Source organism: Carlito syrichta, unplaced genomic scaffold (assembly GCF_000164805.1).
Source record: "Carlito syrichta isolate Samal-C Ts95f unplaced genomic scaffold, Tarsius_syrichta-2.0.1 Scaffold309639, whole genome shotgun sequence".
NCBI lineage: Eukaryota > Metazoa > Chordata > Mammalia > Primates > Tarsiidae > Carlito > Carlito syrichta.
Window position 1 is genome coordinate 247,732 of NW_007253735.1, and position 5,726 is coordinate 253,457.

Genomic DNA, 5,726 nt, shown 5'->3' on the forward strand with positions numbered 1-5,726 from the left:
AACGAATGAGCAATTGGTTCAACAGGATGAGATTAATTTTAATGACCCAATCTGCAAAGCCAGAATAAAGTCATTTTTAAAGTGTTGAAAAAAGAATTTGCTTCCCTTCATAATCCAGAAAAGCAGAAAACGACACTCAATACATATATTCGGTTTTCCAAAATTCTAAAGAGAAGTGACTTGATGACCTCATCCCACTACTCATCCGGTTGGAGTCTTAGAATACTTTCAGTCTTCTTCCAACTGCAATTACAAGGTCTTAAGCAGCACCAAGAGTCTGCCGACACGTCACTCTGTGTGTCATATGTCATTCCTCTCTTCATTACTTCATTTTTTTCAAAAGTTTAAAAATTACCACAAACTGCCATCAAACAATCCGATTCTCCATTATTAGATTTCCAAATGATGCCAATATAGTCTATTGTCCAAACCTGCTGTCATCTACAGTGATTCCACAAATTCCAGCCATTTTTTTACTGAATAAAAGTCACTCAAATGGGAATTAATTTGAATGCTGAGGGTTTCTATAAAGTTATATGATATTCAGGAAAAGCACACATGAGGTAAGAATGACCAAGTCTTACCTTTATCAGTCGTTACTTTTTCTCCACATCTGAAAGAAATAAGAATCACACTTAAATGAATAATCCTGTATATATTTCTGAAAATACAAAAATCTATGTTTTTCAGGTTCACCTCCAGAGTGATATAGAAAGCATCTATAGCAGTACTGTCCAACAGAACTTTCAACAGTGAGGGAAACTATTCCCCATCTGCACAGTCCAATATGGTAATCACAAGTGGCTACTAAGCACTTGAAATAGCTAGTGTAACTAAGGAACTAAATTTTTAATATTGCTTGAAAGTCAAATTTAAACAGCCACAAGTGGCTACCATAACTGACAACACAGACCTAGAATATCATTTTAAAAAGTTGTTTTTAACTGTAAAAATATATTAATACAAAGAAAATACTGCTGTTATATTAAATGGTTTTATATAAAGAAAATGTCCTTGTTTTACACAAATGTACATTTGGGATGTGTTTAAAATACTTCTATCAAAAAAGGGAGAAGGACAAATGAACCAAGTATGGTAAAATTTCAATAACTATTGAATCTAAGTAATAAATACTGGGGTTTCATTGTACTATTTTTTCTACTTTGTATATTTTACAATGTTCATAACGAAAATTTAATGAGCCTTAAAAAAGACCCTAATTTGTTAAAACTAATTCAAAATCTATTTCTAAAAAGGCAAAAAATGGTCTTCACAAATAAATAACTTGCACTTTATAAATTAGAAACAGTGAAGAGCTTAGTGCTACAGTCAACATATATATATATATTTTTAAGTATTCCCATGTTTTTAATTTGGAAAAAATTCTATCTTACATAATAGTGAGAATAGTATAAAGAATGCTCCTATACCTATTACCCACATTCAAGTCAATATGCCTTGAGTCTTTATCATAAAGATACCACACAATAGCTCTGAATAGTACAAAGTTATTTGCTGTTGTCTTCCCCCATCACAAGTAAACTTAATACAATGAAGACTCTTTTATGTTACAAAAGATACCTAGGCAGATAGAAGCTACAGTATAAAACAAAATCTGCTCCTGTTACAAAGAACAGCTATCCCTTTTTGTTTCATATATTTTTAAAAGCTCATAATTTTAATAGAAATTATATTACCAATGTCCCAAAATAAGCAATACAAGGCAACTGTTAATCATTATAACTTTGAAATCACAAAAAATTATTGCTTAATTTTTGAGAGACTACACAAGTTTCCTAAACCTTTTAAAACGATTCAATGTTTTCATTACCATATTAATTACTCTAGGATCCTGATCACTCACGATTTCATTCTTGTACAACTGAAGCCTTCTCCAAAAGGCTATAACTGTTTCAACTCAGAATTTTAATTACTACATCTTCACCCTCACTATCCATGACGCTCAAAAAGGAAATAGCAAGGAGTTATCTAAAGTTTATTACCATTTTAATTTTAGCAAAACATACCAAAAATTGAATTCCATAGACCAGAAAAGAGTAAAACTTTTCTTCTATAAATCATCTGAACCTCTAAAACTACTCAAGTATTGGCTAATCTGATTCATCAACAGCTAAATCCCAAGTTTTAAAAAGTATCTGTTACTGAAATTTAAGTTCTGAAATTCAAAGGATAAAAGGAGGACATACTACACAGAAAACAAGTCTTGTTCCATTTTAACCTAGTCTGACAATTTCATTGTATCCTTATCAGCAGACACCATAAATGTCCTAACTTGCAAATCAGAAAAATTATATCCAATGTTACCAGGTTCCTCGCATAATATATTTATTCAAATAAATTAGAGAGTATATGAACACGTGCATGTGAAATATAATCTCAAATGTGTAATTTATTGACTAAAAATACAACAAATGGTTAGCCTAATTCTTATACACTATGGTTATATAAACTTTCTTCAAATTTGACTTATTTTTTCTTACCATTAGCCTTTTCTGTCCCTTTAATCAAGAGAACCAAATTTAGGTTAAACAGCTGAATACCAAGATTTTCTAGGGAGAAAGCTGGTATATGAAAAAGGGACCCGAGTGAAACAAGTAATAAATATAGAGATTGAATTTCTTACTTCCTTTTAAAAGGTGATATAATGTTATCCGGAAATAGAGATGAATCAAAGTCAGAAGACACTAGACCAGGGTTCAGCAAACTGATACTTAAGTCTCTCTGAATTTCTTACAGGATTAAATCAAGTAGGAAAAAGCAGTAGTTTTAAGTGTGTTTTATCACAGAAAATCTGTACACCATGCACATGTTTGACAGAGCTCCACTAATCAATGCATCTTCCCCTTAAACTGCAAGGTCATTAAAGACGAGGGCAAAGTCTCATTTTTCTTTCTATTGCCTAGTCCAGCATATTACCAGGCCCAATTACTGCTCAAAGTTTGTCAAGCTAATATGCTTTAGGACTCCTTTGATTTCCAAACCATGGAGTAAACTGAAAATGTTAAACAAAAACACTATTACAATGAAAATTTGTTTTAATGATCTGATCAAAAATGCATTATTTTATTTTATTTTATTTTATTTTTTTGAGTCGGAGTCTCACTCTGTTGCTCAGACTGGAGTGCAGTGGCCCCTCCCGGCCACCGCAGACGCGACCTGCTGGGCTCCGGCGATCCTTCGGCCTCAGCCTTCCAAGTAGCTGGAACTACAGGGGCGTGCTACCACACCCGGCTAGTTTTTGATTTATTGTAGAGATGAGGTCTTGCCAAGTTGCCCAGGCGGGTCTGCAACCTGTGGGCTCAGGCAATCCACTCACCTCAGCCTCCCAAAGCACGTGATTATACAGGCTGAGCCACCAAGCCCAGCTAAAACTGCATAATTTTAAATACACAGTCAAGAGATAATTTGGGGGCTGAAAGAAGGTAAAAAAAACTCTATTTTTTATGATAAAGAATAAAAAGAGGGAGAGACACTAAGAAATAAGACATTTCTTCCTCCCCACAAGGAATATTGTGGAGAAAAAAAACTGAAGGAATTTAATTAAGTCATCTTTATTCAAGTTCAACTTATATGGCAGTTTACATTTCTATGCAATTTACATTTATATGGCAGAAGTAAAGATTCATTAGTACTTTTTGACAAGTCAGGGAAAATTGCCAAGTTGCCCAGGCGGGTCTAGAACCCACGGGCTCAGGCAATCCACTCACCTCAGCCTCCCAAGGCGCCGGCTGATGTAAGTATATTTAACTTTCAAGTAGTAGGTGAATGGAAGGAAACTTTCAAAATATTTTAAATATTATATTCTCAGTCAGGCTCAGTGGCTCAGCCTGTAATTCCGCGCTTTGGGAGGCTGAGGTGAGTGGATTGCCTGAACCCGCGGGTTCGAGACCCCCCTGGGCAAGTTGGCAAGACCTCATCTGTACAATAAATCAAAAATTAGCCGGGTGTGGTAGCGCGGGCCTGTAGTTCCGGCCACTTAGAAGGCTGAGGCGGAAGGATGGCCAGACCTGCAGGTCGAGGCTGGGGTGACCAGGAGCAGCCACTGCACTCCAGTCTGAGTGACAGAGTGAGACTCCAACTCAAAAGAAAAACTAAAACAAAACAAAACCAAAAATTATATTCTCTAGGCACGGTAACTAAAAATAAAAATCCTATCTTGCAGAATTTACATGAAAAACACCACAAACCACTCACACCTCTACCATGTCACTATTATTCAAAACAGCAACTTTCACTTATTTACTATATAACAGGCATTGTGTCAAGGGCTTCACATGCCTTATTTAATTCTCAAACTCCTGTTGTAGAGATTATCTCCTATAGATAAGGAAAATAAGGGTACAGGTAGGTTAAGGAATTTGCCTGAGGAATTTGTACCCAAATAAGGTTAATGATATACATCTTTTCAAATGTTTAAGACTAAACAAATAAAGGTTTAAAATGTCTATAAACATGAAATGCATTGACACGAATTAGAAATCCAAGCGCAGCTGAAGAATTTGCAAGAACAGATTTTTGTTGTCCATAAAACTGTAGTTGACACAAAAAGTTTCCTAATTATGATAATTTAGATGACATTCAAAAACCTGGTATCATGGCCAGGTGTGGTGGCCCACACCTGTAATCCCAGCACTTTAGGTGACCAAGGCAGGACTGCTTGAGCCCAGGAGTTCCAGACCAGGTTGGGCAACACAGCGAGTCCTCATCACTACAGAAAAAATAAGCTGAGTGTGGTTGTGTGTGCCGGTAATCCCAGCTACTCGGGAGGATCACCTGAGCTGCCATGAACTGTGTTTGGGCCACTGCACTCCAGGCTAGGTGACAGAGACCCCAACTCAAAAACAAAACAAAGATAATAAAACAAAAAATATGTAATACCACAATATGATCACCTTTGAATTTTACACCTTTCTGAGAGGCTTCTAAATCATGCCACGTCACAGACTTCACTTTTGGAAAAGGTTTGTTTCGAGCTTTGACTCAACTTACTAGGTCTAGAACAAGCCAAACCTTGCCACTATGTCCACTGGAGGAAGGGGAATATTTACAAGTGACACCACCACCCCCATCGCTTCATTTTCCCTGCTTTTACTAAATTTTTTTTTTACTTGAAAGTCAAGTCACAAATGATGTTTTCACTAACGACTTCAATAGCTAATGTGATTAATTCCACTTACAAACTTGTGTGCTTCACTATGCTTAACGTATGAACAGTTCTTAATAAAGAATTAAAAATATGTATGCTCCTGACCACCTGTTCATGGTACCTGTCTTACCTCTAGATAATAAAGGAATTCTTTTCAGATGAATCTGAATTTAAGGAGAACGTTCCTACTTAAAAACATGCGCGAGCAAGACAAAAACATGCTACTTAGTAAAAATAAAAATCCACTAATCTAATTTTGTCTACACTTAAGACAGGAAGGGCCACATTTTACCCCGACCACCGTAGGAGGCGTCTCAAAAGAAGGAAAAGTGATCTGAACAGCTAGAAGTCGGGAGAAAACTACATCGACGTACGAGCGCAGCCAGCTCTGGGGCTCGCGAGCGGGGAGAGGGGACACATTTCCGAAGGCCAGGCTGGAGCGGCGGCTTCCCTAACGGGCATGTGATGTAACACCGGAGAGCCGCCCAAGGAGCAGGGATAGGCTGACAAAGGGGGTGCGGATGCCAGAGTGCAGGGGGGCCGCGGGCGGCGGGGAGAA